Raw genomic sequence first — 21091 nt, forward strand, 5'->3', positions numbered from 1 at the left:
CCTAATAAACTACAAGACAAAACAAGAGAGAGATAAATGTTTTCTGTCTTTTTCAGTGAATGTAGTAACTAATTAGAAGCAAAGATATAAGAAAAAAATTGAAAACACAAGAAGACAAATTTTACAGTCTCTGCTAGGTTACTTTAAAGAAACCCACAACCTTACCCAGTTTATTTCCAGCAAGAATGCTGCAGAATTTACTTCTTTGTGGATAAAAGGGAAGAATGTATCTCTTTGCTAAGCAGATGGTGTCATATGAGAAAGAAGATTCTATCCTAGTGTTAGTTATCAGGAAACGAAGACCAGAAGCAAATACTCGAATAGAAAAAAGGCAGCTAGAAGAAAGGACTTAACCTCCTTCTAAGGGTCCAACAGATTTTGTAGAGATAGTATATCTACACTTCACTTGGATGTTGGTCTGGATTTAGGAAGAGGGGTCCCAAGAACAGGAAATCTTTATTCTCTAAATCAGATCATCAACATGCCTAGCCAGCCTTGGGGAATATGCTTAACTGTACCTCAATATCTTTATCTTTAAAGTAGGATTAATGACAGCACATCTAGTTCTCAGGGTTACTAAGGAATTAATGATTTAATATATGTAAAGCACTTACAACAGTTTCAGCATACATTGCACTATGTAATGTCACTATTATGGTTTTTAATAGTATTTATTTCATTGTTTCCTCTTTGCTTGAAATAAATCTTTGGCTTATTGTCCCAGTTGTTGTATTTACTGTATTTTTAAAAGGCATAAAAGGTATAAGATAAAGGATTGTCTATTTGTCTTGAATTCCATATTAAAATGTTCTGTACTTCCCCAGAAGTGTGTATGGGATAACAGTGGAAATGCATGACAGGTTAAAGGGAAAGGTGATTATGAGAGAAGTTGTATCCACTAAATCCTATCCTGCTTCCATATGAGATTATTTTACCAATACAAAATTGGGGATTCTGGCTTGTTTTGTTATGGATGAACATCACAAAACTCTTTATGAGAACCAGCATTATATTATGCGAAGAACACAAGGTATGGAGACAGATTTAGATTTGAATACCCCCCACCGCAATCCTTACGCAAGATAATTCAGTCCTTTCAAACACACCCACCCCTTATCACTCTGACCCCGTGTCCTACTCTTTCCCCCATATCCATATCCATGGTTCACTCTAGCCCCCCTCATTTCTATTCTTTAAACATGCCAGACATGCTCACACAACAGACATGCTGTTTCCTCTGCCTGAAATATTTCTGTCCCCAAATCCCCATGAATAACTTCCTAATCTCCTTCAAGTTTTTGTTTAATATAACTTTCTCTTTAAAATCTCCTATGTTGACCCTATTTCAGATCTTGAAGATCTGTGGGTTTGGAAGACAATGATGGCTGCTCGCGTTTAAATCTCCCTACGAGGGTAAGTAACCTATAAAACCAACAAGGAAAGCAAACAAAACCACAGACGATCCACACTTTCAGCAGCAGTAAGAACTAGAAAATGCAATAACCTTTACATTGTAAGTAGACGAAAAAAACATCCCAATAGCATTTCCACTGCCTTCCCTGCAAGCACATGGATGCAGAGCTGAAGACAGAGAACTTTAACAGACTCCATTAAAAAGAGTAGAGGAGTGAAGATGTCTGAGATAAAACACAATGAAACCATCAGTAAAGTTCAGTACCGAATGCCAAAATGCTGAACACAGGTCAGGCCTTGGAAGCTCCTAGCACTGGGCTAAGGGAAAGTGAGTAGCACTGGAAGTGGCAGCTGCAGGGGGCGTTGCTTCTGGGGAGAAAGGAGGAGATGAATTAAGATGAGGAAGCGTAACTTGTATACATGGACGTGCAGGAAAAGAAGGGAACAAGAGGGGAAAGTTAAAGAAACAAAAGAAAAATACCCACCAATCTCTCCATCCTCACATTGCCATCAAAAACACAATTCATAAAAAAAGTTGCACAGATTAGGGCAGAATTAGAACAAGTGGGCACTCTTATAGATGAGGGATGCAGGTATAGAAAAGAGCAGACTATATCCATACAAAACTATTATGAAAAATCAGTAAAAGTGAATCAAAGCGTTTCAGCTGATGAAAATTCTCCCCATCAAACCAAAAAAACTGAAGAGAATTGTAACAACAAGACACCACACTGAATTAAATATCCTCAAATGTCACTTTGGAAATGATTTTAAGATAATTTGAATTAGAATCATAAAAATTGGGAGCAGAAATGGATAAAAAGATGAAGAAATAAAATGAGAATTTACTGAACCCAGAAAAGAAATAGAAGAAACATTAAAGACCACAAACAAAGCCTAAATCACATGATGTCCAAGGGAGAATGTATTCTAATGAAAATTTATCAAGGGCCTTGATGAAAGAGATAATCAACAAGAGAGAATGAAAATGATATAAAAAAGGAAAATGCAAAGGGTGAGAAAGTCAAACAGAAGAGGAGCAAAAGATGTCCAACATTTGTACATCTGGTGTCCTTGGCTATGAAAATCGAAACCAAAGAACAGAACTCATATCTAAAACCATAATCCAAGAAAACTTGCAAGAAAATAAAATAAGACCTGGATCTGCATATTGAAAGCACCAAATAAGTATCCAGAAAAACTGAACTAGAACACGCAGTTCCTAGATATATCTCGCTAAAACTATTAGACTTTAAAGAAAAATACAACATCCTCAGCACTGCCAGGCAAAGAGATGACAGAGTACAAATGCAGGAGAAGTAGACAGGCAATCAGACTTCTCAGAAATGAAATATAAAGCAAGGCAATATGAAGTAGCATTTTCAAGAAACAAAGAAATCCTGACAATAGCTAAGTTCTTCAAGTGTCAAAGCAATAGAAAAACAATTTTGAGTGTTCAAAAACTCAGAGAATACATATGTTCTTCTGAAGGAATCTACTAGAGGATGAATTTCATCCAATCAAGTATTGACTAGAGAAACCCTTATAAAAAGATTGATGATATTTCACATTTTTAATTATAGGACTAAGACAAGACTGAGTTCTTTAGACTTATAAAACTTAGGGTTTTTTTTTTAAGATTTTATTTATTTATTTCAGAGAGATACAGAGAGAGAGAGAGGGAGAGAGCAGGGGGGAGGGGCAGAGGGAGGAGGAGAAGCCGACTAGACTCCCCGATGAGCAAGAAGTCCAGTGCGGGGCTCAATCCCAGGACCCTGAGATCATGACCTGAGACAAAGGCAGACGCTTAACTGACTGAGCCACCCAGGCACCTCTAGAACTTAGTTCTCAAACTCAAAGTCTTCTTCGTCATAGGTAGAAGAATATGTAAACATGATATTTTCTGATGAATAGGAGAAAGAAACAGAAAACAGAAGAGAGAGGAAAGTAGGATCAGTTCATTGACTGTATTGCACCTGTATCAGGTACATAAAAAAAAGATTAAAAAACTGACAGAAGAGACACTACATGTTTTTATTTACTTATTTGTTTTTTAAAGATTTTATTTATTTGAGAGAGAGAGAGCACAAGCAGGGGGGTTAGGGAGGAGCAGAGGGAGAGGGAGAAGCAGACTCCTCACTGAGCACGGAACCTGACACAGGGCTCAATCCCAGGACCCTGAGATCATGACCTGAGCTGAAGGCAGACACCTAACTGACTGAGCCACCCAGGTGGCCCCAAGATTCTAAATGCTTAAAAAAAGAATAATAAAAAAAGAATTAAGATCACTCTAAGTATTAAGACAAAGGTAACCACCAGTACAAAAATAGAAATCTTTATCAACTACAAAATATAGTATAAGGAAATTAAAGAAACAAACAACATCAAATAGAAAGGATTCACAAAATGGAAAAACACAGTAAACATAAGATAACATAATATACATAGTAACTACAATAAAAGATAACTACGACAGAATTGAGACCCATCATATCATCATGTCAATAAATCTGATTAAGGTATAATCATTAATTTCAAACCTGAGTTTTCAAATTGGCTGATAAGCAAAACCAAACTCTATGCTATATAGAAGAGATATACCTGAAATACAGTGATTCAAAGGCTAAAAACCAAAGGAATGTACAAGACAGGATGAAGCCAAAGAATGCATATATTGCAACCCTGATACCAGATAAAGTTCAATTCAAGCCAAAAACATTAAATGAGGAAAGAATAAACTTTATAGTGCTGAAATTCCCCTGCTATCACTACAGCAATACAGATCTTCTTTACACTGATCTTCTTCCTTTTTCCAAAGAATGTATGAACTTCTAATATGTAATTTGCCCAATTAATATGTCTAATAATAAGTGAGTAAATTTATGACTAAGATGTCAGCCCATGAGGACAAGAATTTTAGTTGTCTTTTTAATTGGTATATGCCAAATTTTTAGAATAAAGCCTAACACATAGTAAATCCTCAATAAATATTTGTTAAATGAATAAATAAATTTAATCAGTTTTTCTTACTTGTGAAATGGGAATAATAATGTCCTTGCAGGCTAAGTGTGGGGACAGGAGGAAATGCATATCTTCCAGCCAAGAGTCATCTGACCCTTGCATACATTTAATAATAGCAACAGTAATAATAATAATAATAACAATAATAATGATGATAGTTTCAAATCTAACTTAAATACTTGGGAATATTGGTTTGAAAAGAGCAAAACTTTTCCAGAGAAAATAAAAACTGAATTCATAGAGTCTTATCTGATTGCAGTTGTTTAGATGAAATGTCTGCAATTTGGTGCTCCAGGTTTCTCTATGATATCCAGTCCTCATTGTTAGAAACACTGTTATATTGAGTAGTAGTAAAATTTAAGAAAGGCATAATACATCTTTGCTCAATAGAGTTTTAACTATCATGGTACACATCATACTTCTATTCCTGCCTTTCATTTACCAACTCATCGTAAATTAAAATAATGAATTAATACAAGAAACACATGTGGTGGGCGCCTGGGTGGCTCAGTTGGTTAAGCGACTGCCTTCAGCTCAGGTCATGATCCTGGAGTCCCGGGATCGAGTCCCGCATCAGGCTCCCTGCTCAGCAGGGAGTCTCCTTCTCCCTCGGACCCTCCCCCCTCTCATGCTTTCTCTCTCTCTCTCTCATTCTCTCTCTCAAATAAATAAATAAAATCTTAAAAAATAAAAGAAAACACATGTGGTAAGGAACCATAAAATATACTGGTGACCAGTATTGAGACATGCAGTTCTCCTTTAGCCTCAACCATTTTCCCATTTTCATTGTATGTAAGTCTGTGGAAGAATAAGTTGTATACAACATTTCAGCATGTTTAGGCATCAGTACATTTAGGACCCTCTGTAATGTGAATTAGTGATAACTAAAGTGACTATAAGTGAAACAATACTTCATCTCTCTCACATGGGGAGAATCATAGACTCACAGAATTCTGGAAATTGAAGTATAGAAACCATTAATATTATAATTAAATTTTACCAAACGTATCCATAGCTCTAGGTACACAGAGTAGTTTGATTCTAAAGTAGTAAAGTAGTTTGACTGTAGTTTGATTGTATTTCTATTTTAATTTTCAGATATGACACTAAACTCAAGCTTCATGTGGATGGAGACAAACAATAGCAGAATCATTAGAAAGTCAAGATATAGTCATTCCATCTGGGTGAAAAGGTGAGAAATAAGCTGTGAGGATGTTTTTCTACAAGAAACATAGATATTATCTTATCCTTAAATAGATTTGAAGATGCATTTTAATACTGCTATATATTTTTTCTGCTCCACACATTCTAAAAAATACATGTCCCTCTGGGTGAAGGATTTTCTCTGTGCAACAGAAACCAATCTAAAAAGTAAGTGTGGAATAACCCTGTGTGTCAATAAGATAAACACTTGCAAGAGATCCAAGGTTCAGTGGGTGGAAAAAGGAGAGGAACATTTCAGTGACCATGAAAGGAAGAAGTGAGGTGCTATTCTTGTGGGAGTGTTTTACATACGGGCTGGTGAGCTGGACGGAACACGCGGTGATGCTGTGCTACCTATATGCTATAAAAGCATATAGCATATCCTGATTAAATTATCTAGGAAAACAAAAGGCCTGAAAACTTTGTCATGAGCACCCAACTAACAGAAGCAAGATGGCACAAGGGGAGAGCTCTATTAGGGTTTATTCTGGATACCTTGACTCTTACAAATGAGATGTGTATATTTTCTTCTGTGGTACTAAAGCAACTTGCTTGCACTTAACAAACTACAGGGGAAACTTATGTTTCCACTTTGAATCTATAGGATCTTGAAAGGAATCACTTGTAAGGGTTATAATTCCAAATTTTAGGAGAGTAGCTTGTAGAAATTCCAGAGCAAATATCAGAATAAATCACTTTAGACATATTGTTAAAAAGGAAGGTGTTTCTTTGTGGATGTGTGCAAAATTAAATTTTGGTAATACATATCAGATAATCCTAGTCAGTAAGAAAGAAGCAGAGGTTCTTAAGAAGGTGTGTCATACTACAGGGCTCTCAAATGGACTCCCGTTGGAAAAGTACACTCTACATTATAAAAAGAGGTCAAATAAACTGGGAGAAGTGGGATGGGGTGAAAGAACTGGGAAAAAATGGTATCTGAGAGTCTCAAGTCAGGAACAAGCAGAGGTTCATAAAGCCAAACTGTTTTTAATTATGCTTAGAGTGAGAAAGCCAAAGATACAATAAATCCACAGATCGGGTCATAAGGTATCAAGTTAACTGTTGAGAGTAAGAAAGTTTTATTAATCAAGTTCTTTATCTCTAGAACAGAAAACTAATAGTAACAGGAGCTAAAATTATGGAATACATATATTTCAGGTATCCTGCTAAGAGCCTTAGGTTGAATAAGGTCCCTCCTATATTTCTAGTGCCACTTTGTTCTATCGCCTAGATCTAAAACAAAACAAAACAAAACAAAACCCAATTACCACCAAAGTATTCATATCCAAGGACAAGGTGACATAATTTCACTTGATATGAAAGACCTACAGGTTTTTATGACCTTTATTTAAATCTCTCAACAGCATATGTAACTGCTACAAAGCTGAATTTAATGTCAGTAGAACTGGAACTTCTGCAATAAGGGAGGTGATTATCCTAACGCACTTGAAAGACTATACCCAGGAATTCTTAAAAAGAGATCGCTGTGCACATATAGCATATCCTGATAAAATTATCTAGGAAAACAAAAGGCCTGAAAACTTTGTCATAAAAAGGAAAGCTCTTCTGTAAAAGTAGTATTTGGAGGGCATGACAGCCACTATAAAAAATTGGAAAGGATGTAAAACATAAGATAATTGGATTTACTTTATCTTCTCCTGGCATAGCGTATCAGTTAAATACTCTTTCAGGTTTTAGTTTGTCTTCAGTAAATACGGATAATAATGTAACATACTTCTTCAGAATTGTTGTGAGAATTAAATGAGAAAACATATATAAAGCACTTAGCATATTACCTAACTCATTATAAATGTTCAACAAACACCACTCCCAGCAAATAGGATGTATACTTCAAAATGGCAGAAATCAAGAATCATGGTTATTTCACATACCCTTATGTGTATAAGGGTATACACATCATTATCTGGCAAACAGCAAGTTCTCCCTAACTACACCATTAATGTAGAGATCTGGACTTTCAAGGGTCAAAAATAAAATTGTAGATGTATTTTATAGGGTTAAAAGCTTCAACTCAATAAATGTGGTGGAACCAAACTAGAAGAACATAGTGGTATACCATTTTCCCACCATCTGGGTATCAGAACAAATTCAAGAAAATTGGAGTGGTTATCAAATTTAATATGTTGACCTCCCCCAAATTCTTGAAGTTCTCTTCTCAATCTGTAACATGCTGCCCTATGGTTTCCCTCCTACCTCTCTGACCTTTCCTTCCAAATTTTTTATTGAATTGTTCACATTGTTTAAACTTTATTCCTAGGAGATTCCCTGTCTTCACGTTCTACTTACTCTATCTGGTGATGTCTGTATCTAATTCTATGGCTTCCACCATAATTTACATGCTAATGACTCTAAAAACTTTATCTCAAGTTGACTCCTAGTTGGTGAACTCAATGTCTAATTAACTACCTACTAAATATGTAGTAAATAGTATGTATTATGTGCTAGAATATTAGTTTGACCACTATCAATCTAAAACAAATATCTTGTAAGTACTGCTAAGCACTTCTAGGAACCAGGCATATGGAATCCTCTTCTCATTTTATGCCATGATCCCAATTCCAGGCTCAACAAAAAATATAATCTCAAATTAGGCAGAAGGCATTTTGGAATTATTCCTTAGTATTGCTATTCCCACTGTTCTTGTTGAATGCACAACTGAATTCTATGATGTTTCCACCAGCCTGGGTCTTGATGGCTGAATTTTCACAACATATAGACTATGTCTTTCAATTATCTATAAAACCATATTCAGTGAAGTTTTATCTACCTATTAAAAATCCCTTCTAAGTAGTTATAGAATTCTTATTTTGGTAAAGAGAGCTTACAAACATATTTGAGAGCGTTCTCAACTCAGAAACATGGTGAAGATCCTCAGTTCCTGTGTAAACCCTGTGGCTCATTGTCATTGTCTGTGGTCCTTTTTTGTTTCTTTTTTTTTTTTTCCTTTTTTGTTTCTATAGCTGTTTGTCATGATAACCGCATTCATCTTAGCTGATGCTGAATAATTTTGTAGCTACAAAGGACTGTTTATTCAAGGCATGCTCATCCTTGGTGATGTTTATTTCTATTCAACATGAACCCTTTGGAGTCTATTGACATGGAAGGAGTTATTGCTCTCCCACTGAAAGGCCCAGCTTGCCACTCTTACTGCTATTTATTCTCTATCATCCCTAATTACTGACATTTTATAAAGCTGTCACTGAGTCTGCTCCAAGTGGTTCCCATTCACTCCTGAGTATAATTTATGGTCCCTGGACCTAGAAAGAACGGATGGTTGCTAATGGAAACATGATGACTAATTTATTAATCCCTTAATTTAATTTTACATTTTTACTAAGTAAGTCAGTACACTCTGACCTGAGTGCTGAGCTTCTTACACGGTGGGTCATGGTCTTTATGAGAATTGTTTTCATTAGTACTTAGGGATGTTCCCCTTTTTTTCAGGTTCACAACCGTGTTCTTCATGGCAAAGGCTGCTGAAAATGCGACAACAAGAAAAGTAAAATCCTTAGTGTAAATGTTTACTTGTTATTATTATCCATTATTATGGATGTTTTTTAAATTGTATCCTCAGTGTCTCACACATGGAAAGTGCTAGAAAATGTTGTGGTGAACGAATAAATGTACTGAGTACACGAGGCTGTGTTATGAGCCATGGAGAAAATAAAATATAAAATTGAGTTCATGTTGTATTTTGGCTCCAGCAGCTCACGGTGTAATGGGGCAGACAAACATTTCATAATAGCTATAAATATATATATATATATTAAATATAATATATATTAAATATAAATATTTAAATATAAATATTTAAACAATACTGGGCCATGACAGAGAGGGACAGATTTATTTAAATTGTGATACATGAAAAGCCTTCATGGAAGATACAGTGGTTCAGCTGGGTTTCCACTCATGCATTAAGGCCTTTGAAAAGCAGATATGAAGACAGGGGGAGATATGGCTGCAGACAGAAGGTGTTGGTCAAAAGCACGGAGAGAGGATAAGTGAAGAGGATATGTTTAGGGGCAGCACATAAAATCTGTGTGATTACAGCATGTTATTTATATATGTACTCTCATTTCAGTTTGGAAATCATGCACAAAAAAGATGTAAAAATAAAATTCCAACCTAATCTAATCTAGTTTATTATTTTATTTTATTTTATTTATTTATTTGAAAGAGAGAGCGCACGCGCACGCACACGCACACAAGTGGGGGAGAGGGGCAAAAGGAGAGGGAGAAGCAGACCTCCTGATGAGCGGGGAGCTGGACACGTCCTGAGCCGAGGGCAGACACTTAACTGACTGAGCCGCCCAAGCCCCCTAATCTAATCTAGTTTAATATTAAAAGTTGACACCTAGGTTGGATCTTCGTCTCATCTGCAACCTTTACAACTACAATTATGTCTAAATAGTCTCTGTGCAGTACTACGAATTAATGAAGTATTTTGTTTGGTATGAACTGTGCTAAGTTATTTATATTCATTATATCATTTGATCATTAGTCAACCCTCCTTAGAATTCTATTTTGAAGACAAGGCTTAAAATAGTTAAGTAACTTGCCCCAAATCCAAACAATTGTAAATGGGGGCAAGATCCAAATCTAGGTTTGACTGATTATAGTCTTTGATAGCTCTTTCTATAATGCCATGATGCCTCTGTATTAATAGTAAAAACAGCTGAGATGCACACATACTCACCTGCCCTAATTTGGAATAATATGACAAGTAAAGTTAGCATTTATGCAAAAATAAGCTGTTTGGTCTTCATTTCCCAAACATCATTTGAAATTTAATCTTAGTTTGTATTGACTCATTGCCTGTTTTTAAGTTCTTTGTCATCATTGTTGTTGTTGGTATTATCTTGTTTTAAATATTCATGATGTGTTACTATCCTCTCTTATCTTAAAAAAAAAATATATATTCTTACCAAAAAAAGTTTATCTGTGAAATTAATCAAGACCTTGTTTTGTAAAGTTATTGTATTTCAATCAAATACCAAGTATATTTTAAAATGTGATTTTTATTGCTATCTTTTGTATTTCAAATTGTGCAGCTATAAATAAAGAGCAAGGAAAAAGAAAAAGGAAAGAAAGAAAGATGCAGTTTCTACTTTATTTACCTGATGTGATAAGTAGTCATCCCCTAACATCCAAACCCTAGGGGTCATCAGCTTGTGATATATCTAGCTATGAACTTTACTTCTCAAAACAGGAGATTTTTGAAGTAATACAAATACAGTTTATAGCATTTGTCTAGAAAAGTGCATTAAATGGAGATGCACTCAAGACCGAGTCTCTAGAATTTTTAACAACCACAATTAATATTCAGGGGAAAAAAAGCCCAATTCTATCAATTGTAGTGAAGAAATTAATTTATGCTATCTAAATCTATGGTTAAACTCTCCACAATTTTATGGCCAGAAGAAGTGCGTCAAATTGCAGTTACTATCATAAAAATTTGTGAGATAGATATTTAAATTGAAATCTATTCCATTTTGAATGGAAATGCAATATATATGCCATGAAGACATTAGAGAGCCGTGCTCTGAAAATGGAATCATATTGAGTCAGTTACTTATTCAAGGCCACAGGAGTATGTGTAGTGGGAATTCAATGTCACTGAAATGAAAACACTGTATATTCCTCTGGGTAAACTTTCCTTCATTCCTATTCAAAATAATGCTTGTTTGGAGATATTCATAAGGCTTTGCACAAAACTATCTTCTAAATAGTCTCTGTGCAGTACTTTACAAAATGATAGCATTTAACATTGCTTTCAGCTAGAATAAGTCAAGGTCACTACTATATTGGAATATACTAAATGTAAAGTTCAGACAGAAAGATAAAGAAAAGAGTAGATTGTGTGTTTATATATTATTATATATAATATATGTATTATGTTATAGATGTATATAAATATGGATCCTACTGGATTTTCAGTAGTCAAAAAAGAAAATCAGTTGAATTTTGCTGAAATGCAGAGATGTTAGAAAGGCATTTATCTAATTTATCAACTTAGTGACACTATCAGGAAAGGAAATGGGGTGTGGGGCTTATGATTTCATGCTGTCCTCTCACGATCACTTTTTTTCTAGAATGTTCTAAAACTTTTTTGTCTTCTAGAATTTTACTTGGGATTAGTGTCAAGTTCATCAGTCTGTTGTTTATACCATAATTTTTTTTTATTGTAGTAAGAACATATAACATGAGATCTAACCTTGTAAGTGTACAATAAAGTGTGGTTAACTATAAGCATAACACAGAACAGATCTCTAGAGCTTAATCATCTGTATAACTGAAACTTTATCCCATTGAAGAGAAAATCCCATTTTCCCCTTCCCCCAGCCCCTGGCAACAGCCATTCTACTCTCTATTCTTCAGTGTGTTTGATTATTTTAATTATTTAATTATTTTAAATTCTTCATCTAAGTAGAATTTTTCATTCTTTGACCTTCTGTGACTTATTTCACTTAGCATAATATCATCCGGGTTCATCCATGTTGTTATATATGGCAGAATGTCCTTTTTTAAAGGCTGAATAATAGTCCATTGCATGTGTATGCCAAATTTTCTTTATTGATTCATCCATCAATGGATATTTAAGTTGTTGCCACATCTTGACTAATATGAATAGTGCTGCAATCAACATGGGAATTCAAATATCTCTTTGAGATCTGGATTTAATTTCTTTTGGATAAATACCCAGGAGTGGGATTACTGGATCAGATGGTAGTTCTATTTTTAATTCTCTAAGGAACCTCCATATGTTTTCCATAATGGTTGCACCATTTTACATTCCCACCAATGATGTATGAGGGTTCCAATTTCTTCACATTTTCACCTACACTTGTTACCTTTTGTTTGTTTGATAACACCCATTCTAACAGATGTAAGGTGATATTTCACTGTGGCTTTAGTTTGCCATTTTCCTGATTAGTGATATTGAGTACGTTTTCTTTAAAGATTTATATATTTATTTGAGAGAAAGAGAGAGCAAGCAGGAGCGGGAGGGGAAGAGGGAGAGAGAGTCTCAAGCAGACCATGCTGAGCCCAGAGCCGGAGGCAGGGCTTGATCTCACGACCCTGAGATCATGACCTGAGCTGAAACCATGAATTGGAAGCTCAACTGACTGTGTCACCCAAACACCCCTTGAGTACTTATTCATATACCTATTGGTCATTTGTATGTCTTCTATGGAGAACTGCTTATTAAGTCCTTTGCCCATTTTTGATCAGGTTTTCTGTTTTGTTGTTGTTGTTGTTGTTGATTTGAAGGAATTCCTTATATATTTTCCTTATTAACCCTTATCAGGTATATGATTTGCAATCTTTAGATTGTCTTTTTATTCTGTTGATTATTCCCTTTGCTATACAGAAGCTTTAAAATTTGATGTAGTCCCACTTGATTTTTTTGCTATTCTTGCCTGTGTTATTGGTGTCACAGCCAAGAAGTCATTACCCAGGCCAATGTCATGAAGCTCCTTATATTTTCCTCTAAGGGCTTTACAGTTCCAGGTCTTATGTTTAAGTCTTTGATCCATTTTGAATTCCATTTTGTGTATGGTGTAAGAGAAGGATAAGGATCCAAAGTCATTCTTTTGCATATGGATATCTAGTTGTCCCAACACTATTCGTTGAAGAGACTGACTATTTTTTTCCAACTGTGTGTTCTTGGAATCCTTGTTAAAGATAAATTGACCTTATATGTGTGGGTTTATGTCTAGATTCTCTGTTCTGTCCCATTGGTCTATATGTCTGTCTTCTTGCCAGTTGCATTTCTATACCTAACAAGAAACTATCTAAAAAAGAAATTAAGGAAGCGATCCCAGTTATAAAGTGTCAAAAAGAATAAAATACATAGGAATAAGTTTGTGAAATAAAGACTTATACCCGGAAACCTACAAAACATTGATAAAAGAAATTAAAGAACACACAAATAAATGGAAAGACATCCCATGTTCATGGATTGGAAGAGTTAATATTGTCAAAATATTCATACTGCCCAAAGCAATTTACAAATGCAATGCAATCCCTATTAAAATCCCAATGCCATTTTTTACACAAATAGAAAAATTCTAAAATTCGTTTAGAACCACAGAGGATCCCAAATAGCCAAAACAGTCTTGAGAAAGAAAAACTGAGCTCCCCATTTCAAAATATATTATAAAACTACAGCAACTAAAACAGTATGCAATCAAATGTCATTTGAGCTATTGAGAATACGTTTATTCAATAAACCTTCTGCTCTTTTATCTCTCTCTTCATCTTCTGGAACTCCTGTGATACAAATGTTATTACGTTTTACCAAGTCACTGAGTTCTCTAAGTCTACCTTTGTGGTCCATTACTTTCCTTTCCCTCTTCTTTTCAGCTTCATTATTTTCCATAATTTTATCTTCTATATCATTGATTCGCTCCTCTGCTTCATCCATCCTCGTTTTTTTTTTTTTTTTAAGATTTTATTTTTTTATTTGACAGAGAGAGTGAGAGAATGAGAGAGCGCAAGCAGGGGGAGTGGAAGAGGGAGAAGGAGAAGCAGGCTCCCCACTGAACAGGAATCCCAATGCGGGGCTTGATCCCAGGACTCTGGGGGCAAACCTGCTACCAGGCTCACCCAGATTATTACCAGAATCCTGCTGTTTGTAGTTGTAGGGCTGAGTTCCCATTACTTGGGAATTGCTGTTAGCTGGGAGCCTCTCTCAGCTGCTTAAAACCGCCTGCATTCCTCATTTGCATTCTTTGTATTCAAACCGGCAATAGTGCCTGGAGTCCTTCTCCCACTTCAGGTGTCTCTGATCTTCCCTCCTGTTGTATCTGTGCGACCTCTGTCCACAGAGAGTTCTCTACTTTTAAGAGCTCAGGTAATTAGAGGGCACCCATGAGGATATTCCAGGGTAATCTCCCTATTTTGGGTCTCTAACTTAAATTACATCGGCAACCCTTTGTCATATATTCACAGTAACTGATTCACCGGTTCTGGAAACTAGTATGTAGACATCTTATGGAATCACTTTCCCTATCACACCATCTATGAAAGGTATTTTGTAAACCCGAAAATGTTCATTGTTCCCCTTTAGCAGTCCCTTGACTTGGCATGGAATAAATTTTAACTCAGTAACTAAAAATGAAAAATCTGAAGTATTCAAAAAAACAAAGCATGGGAACATTTTTATGACTGGCTAATACTCAGATGTTAAAGGTCCAAGCAGGTCGGTGACTACAAACCCTTCAAACAGCAATGGTATATTGTATATCAGTTCTTAGGTCACATTTATGATGATGGACAAAGTTAACAAAATAGAATTTAATGAAATTTGTAAATTAAACACTATTAAATACCAAGGAGAACATAATGTTTTAGGTGAATTCTTTCATTAAAGAGATTTTTCTTCAATTAGAAAAAAAAGAACTCTGCTATTATTGAGGATTGTTAGGTCTTATTTTTTATATCATAAAAATGTTGCAATGAACTTCCTTGTATGCTTGCTTATTTTCCCAGGATGGATGCCCAGAAATAGTTTCTCAGCCCAAGTATATGCACATTTTTGGAGTATTTTTCCCCCACTCTCATAATTATTTTCTCTGTAGTATTTTCCAATATGTAGGTAAAATACTGTAGTTCATTTTTATTTCTATCCACTCAACAAACATTTATTGAGAATCTACTGTCTAACAGGGGTGAACAAAAGAGATGGAGATCCCTGCCTTCTGAGAGTATACACATTAGAGCAATGGCAGACAATAATAGCAAAATAAATATTACATAGTATTAGAAGGTGATATGTGCTATAGAGAAAAACCGGGGAAGGGATTAAGAGGATTTGATTTTAATAATCTAGATTTTCTCTGTGGTCACCTCCAATATATTATAATTCTGAGCTGAAGTCCTAGGCATAATCAAATGTTCTGCTTTTCTCGGACTCAATCAGGAATTGGGGTAATTGTGATGTTTATAATTGCAATTATGTTATATATATATGTGCCAGTTACAGGATCTCAGAAAATTATCTTCCATGTTTCTCTTACTGGCTACTCCACTGAATTGGGATCTTTCACCATTAATATTTTTGTTTTTCTTTCTACTTTTGCCAAATTTCCTTCATCTATCTTTCAATCTGAGATTGCGTATTCTCAAGCAAAATGCTGTGTCTTTTCCATTAGTCTTCTCTCTCTCCTCTTCTTCTCACTTGGGGTTTTCTTTGGCAACACGCTAGCTAAATGAACCTCCCCATCTGCAGCTGTCTACGTCAACACATTTGTCAATAACATTTCATAACCTTGCTTGTCACGTTCCATGGTGATTTCTTCAGAATTTAACTGCCATGTGGGCTGATATATGTAAAAAGGACACCTACTCACTTTTTTAGTGAATATTAATAATTACCTACTATGTAGGATTTAAATGTTTTACTGAGCAAAAGCCATTAGTCTACCTTCAAAGGCATTTATATTACAACTTAGGAATGAAGACAAACAAATGCCAACAAATCAGGAAGTACTAAAGAAAATAAACAATTCTGTCTGGGGGAGATCACAGTGGATACTCAGGAAGGCTGTTCTAAGGAGGTATTACTTAATTTGAAACTTGAAAGAGGAGAAAGAGCCATGGGAACTGCATCCTAGTACATCCTGTGCTACTTGTGAGCTGAGAAGACACATAAAGGCTGGTGACTATAAAATGAGAAGAGGACTTGAGATAAAGGAGGAGAGGGAAGTACCAATTAGACCATATGAATAGGTTAGTAGTTAAAATTTTATTCTGTATCCAACAGTCATTATAGGGTTTTACATTGAAGGACATCATGTTTACTTGTATTTTTGTAGGATGACTTTGAGGTTCTAGGGAACAGATTAAAAGATGGGGAAGAAAGAAAGACATGACACCAATTAGAAGGCTAATCGCACAGTCTGAACTGGGGAATGACAGAGTGGATCAACTGTTGGCAATGGAGACAGAAAGATGGTGATTGAGTGGTTGTCTCATTTGAAACAGGATTGACAAGGTATGTTAATGGATTGGAGAGGGTGTGGGTTTTCAAGAGAATGGGGAGTCAGGTTTCTGACTCGAACAAATGAGAGGATGGATGACTGTGCCATGATTCAATTCTAGCTGTAATATTTGAGCTTAGAGAAGAGGTCTGAACTAGAGAAATAAAACTGGTAATTATCAGAATACGAAGTCAGAAGTGAAGGAGACAGGGAAAAGGAACTGAGAAAAAGAGGGAAAGTGTAGCAGGAAACCTAGGAGAACACAGTATTTCAGGAAGAAAGAAATGTTATGTGTATCAATGAAAGACTGTGAGGAAAAATTAAAAATTGTCCATTAAGTTGTCAATCTGGCCAGTCGGTGAATTCAACAAGGCTTTTTTTTTTTTTTCCTTGTTAGGGGAAAGGACCTTAGGTGACAGGTTAGGAATGAATGCATGACCACTGAGGAGGCTTCCTGGAATCAATGCCTTAGCACAAAGAGCTCACTTATGAGAGGAATATCAGCGATCCGAATTCTGAACAGAGAACTGAAAAAGTATCACAGTCTAGGAGAAGGACTATTCCAAAAGAATTGTACCATCTAGCGAGAAAAAAAAAATGGGATCTTCGAACTGAAGAGAGGAATACAAAATTTTAAGATTTCAGAGCCCTTTTTACATCATTCAACCCAGTCTGGAAGTGACAGAACTCATCCTTCTATTGCTGCAATAATTTAAAAGCACTGTAACATACTTAGGGTATCAAATTGAAGATGCATTGTTAAAGAACAAGGGTATACCACGGTAGTGTAAATACATAAGGTGAAAAGAGGTAATGGTGCCAATTTCTACTTTGTCCAGAATCTGTCAGGTGTTTAAATTTTCCCTGGAATAGGGATTTGAATGGTCCTTCAGCATCGCATAAAATAAAGCCTGTGAAACCATAGAAAACTGTAAGGTGTTCACCAATACCAGCAACTATAATATTATTTTATTCTAAAACATCATTGATCTAAGGTCAAAGGCTGATAATCTCTGGTCCTATATATTAAAACTTGGCAGAAACATACATATAATAACTTAGTAATATGTTTGTGTACAATCATTCTCCTATTTTAAATACATTCAAAACTTGATTCAGTCTTTCAAAGTTTGTATTAAATCAGTCATTATTAAACAATATTATGTTCTCATGAAGTTATATATTTATGCCTTTTCAGGGTCTTTTTAAGGAATTATTAAAATCATTATTCCTGAATTAATATTTTTCAATAATCTCAGATTTCATCTGAAATAATTTGTGGCTGGTTATGGATACTCACTGATTTTCATTTTCCTTATCAAATGGAACCTAAACTTTTCAGAGGACTATTCTAGCAGTTTAAATGTTTTTATTTATTTATTTATTTATTTATTTATTTATTTAATTTATTTATTTTTAAATTCTAGGGGAAGGGTTGTTTCCGCCCGGTCTCGAACCGGGGACCTTTCGCGTGTTAGGCGAACGTGATAACCGCTACACTACGGAAACCCTCTAAATGTTTTTAATACATCTAATATTTACTTGGATGAATTTTCTTGAAACATCAGAATGAGGAAAAGTGAAGAAAGGTCTCCATCGTGTGGCCAAAACTAATACTACAACAGCAGTCGAGAACGGGAGTTAATTCTCTATGCTCTTCAAGATGTTCTGAATTGTACTGACAAGGCAGAATTAGCACAATGTAGGCACGTGGACTCAGCTGCCAGGTGGCACATTCTGGAATTCCCGCATGCCGCTCTCCGTCGGTACGTTCAACATTAAGTTATTTTCTGCCCTCACGTGTTCTCTAACTTAAATGAATGACGAAAATCCTTCAAAGAGCTGTTTGTAATCTTTTGATTCCATGTTCTCCACTTCACACTCTCTCCGTAATGCATTCAAACTGAGGATTCTCTCCCTATACTTGTCTAAAAGAACTATCAATGTCAGTAATGATCTCAATATTAAGAGAGTATAGTCGAATTCTGCTTACTATTGGTGACTTACCCCTGGGTGACAGAGAGACCTAAGAGGTGAAGTCTTTTTCAAAATACTAATTTAGAATATCAAGAACTGCAAGGGATGAGAATGCTTGAAGTGTGAGGACCTGGTCCACAAACTCAAATAATGCATAGTAACAATTTACATAAAGAGTTTATTGAATTCTCCACCAAGATAAAAAATAATACTAATTTAGGGATTTATTAATTTCACAGAAACACCTATCCTCACCACCAAACTTCCCATACACAAGGAATGCCTTTTAAAATTGAATATAGGTAGTAATTACTATTTCAGGTGAACTAGCTCAAAATAGTGTTTCATGCTTTTAGAATAATATTATAATTTGGCGCATTAATCCTTTACCTAATGAACAACATGTTACCATTGAGGGTTTAACCAGTAAATAAAAGAACAAATCTAACTTCATGTCATAGCCGAGGAGTGGAACTGAACTAATATTTGATGACAGAATAAAATGAAGAGCAAGTTCTTTCTTCAAAGCCACACTTACATTTCTGTTAGAGCTATCACTATTATCATTTGTTTGTGAAAACTGCATATTGAAATTGACTTTTAGTTAGCCCTAAGTATCTCAAATTTTTAAGCATATGTGATGTGTACTATACCTTAAAAGGAGATATACACTTGAAATTTTACATGACTACATCAGAAAGCTGAAAAGAAGTGTCTAGCTAATTTTTATTTTTCATGACTTAGATCTTACACTAATAAATTTACTGAGAGTTTTTTCCACACAGGCAACATCTTGGGATATATACCTCAAATCTTATGACTTGAAATATGGACGACTACTTTTTTAAAAAAATGACTTATTTCTTTATTTTAGAGAGAGAGAGCATGAGTGAGGGGAGGGGCAGAGGGAGAGGATCTTCAAGCAGACACCCCGCTGAGGGCAGAGCCCAAGACAGGGCTTGATTCTCATGACCCATGAGATCATGGCCTGAGCCAAAACCAAGAGTTAGAGGCTCAACCGATTGAGCCACCCAGGCACCCCGTGGATGTCTACTTTTCAAACTAAAAAGTGTTTCTGCTTCCTTTTTTTCCCCATTATTTGTACATGGACTTTTCATGACCCACAGGACTTTATGTTGGGAGAGTCTATATACCACATTGGTGTTTTGATCTTTCCCACGGGACAGTAAGGAAATTACACAGGGATTTATTTTATGGCCTTTAAAAGGGATTTCTCTAGAAAAATTATACTAATGTACATGAGACTCTGTTGAGCATATGACCCGACCCCTGGACACATTAACTCTAAGGACACTCTTCTTCTCCCCACATTTGTTGCTGCCAATTTTTCTAGGAAACGATGACACACTCTGTAAAAAACCAGCTCAGCTAATTGGCCCCGATTAGGTTCTAAAATTTTCAAAGCCTGGAACATAGCCTGGCCCAATAAATAATGAATTTTCATGTCTGAGACTGAATTCTGGGCTCAAGGAAAGTCATTCTTGGGATTTATTTGACATTACCAATAAAGCAAACATTTCTCTATTCCTCCTGGAATAAATTTTGAACAAGTCCTTCATCCTGAAATATAACTTGAAATAAGCTTTCCCTTGCTTCTCTCTAGGTGATTACCACCTACTGTTCTCTCTGCTTTGTGGCATCAAACACATCCTTCCTCTCATTCTGAAAGCGGGAAAGCTCCAGTTTTCACGCACTACTACCTTTACCATGAATTGTTCTCTCCAAATTCTATTATTGATGCAATAATATTAACTCACCGTGGCTTCTCCTGATTAATTCTATGCATGTAAGGTTTAAACTCAAACATTTAAATTAAAGTGTTGATGTTATTAACAATAATTATGCAGATATAACTTTAGGAATAGCAAGTGCTATGGCTAGAGAAGCTTTTGCCAAGGGACCGAAGATAATTAATTTAATAGAAAAGAAACTTGAAAATAATGGCTATAATTAGCACTCGGGGGTTTAGGAATCTATACATTACACGTATCTATGATAGTCATGCCTTGGGGGGGGTGGAACTTAGAACCCACTCTTTCCAGTGTACCCTCTCTTTGCGTCCTTGGGGTTACTGCCAGCTACAGTCTAAATGAGTACAGCAAACGTTGAAGTAATTTAAAAACCTTCTGTTTTAGCAGTGACATTGGTTTTATAAGGTTCCTATACTTTTTGAAAGTTCTACAATCACGTTCTTGTAGAACCTATTGACTTAGAGTTGTAGTAGATTGTTTAAGCTGAGTACGAAAACTTAATTTAACTCTACAAAACTTTTCTTGAGAGTTTAAGCAGTTATTATTCTTTTCTGGAAGAAGGTAGTATATAAATTCACACTGACATTGACTGCCTATTTGTACAAAAGCCCATACTAACCACTAACCACTATCTGGTTTTCCTTTACTTTTCTCTTTTTATTTTTCTTAAAAAATTTTTTTTAACATGATAGCAGG

General features: G+C 35.5%; 1 protein-coding gene and 1 non-coding gene across 2 annotated transcripts in view; both read right to left on the reverse strand.

The window, feature by feature from the left end:
- Positions 1–21091, reverse strand: part of RALYL (RALY RNA binding protein like) — a 325277-nt gene that overhangs the window by 209210 nt on the left and 94976 nt on the right. The window lies entirely within an intron of this gene.
- Positions 18083–18155, reverse strand: TRNAV-AAC (transfer RNA valine (anticodon AAC)). Its single transcript has one exon. It is a non-coding gene; the product is annotated as a tRNA-Val (tRNA).

Source organism: Eumetopias jubatus, unplaced genomic scaffold, assembly GCF_037043125.1.
Source record: "Eumetopias jubatus isolate StellerSeaLion01/CBP00866 unplaced genomic scaffold, mEumJub1_p1.0 scaffold_4, whole genome shotgun sequence".
NCBI classification, from domain to species: Eukaryota; Metazoa; Chordata; class Mammalia; order Carnivora; family Otariidae; genus Eumetopias; species Eumetopias jubatus.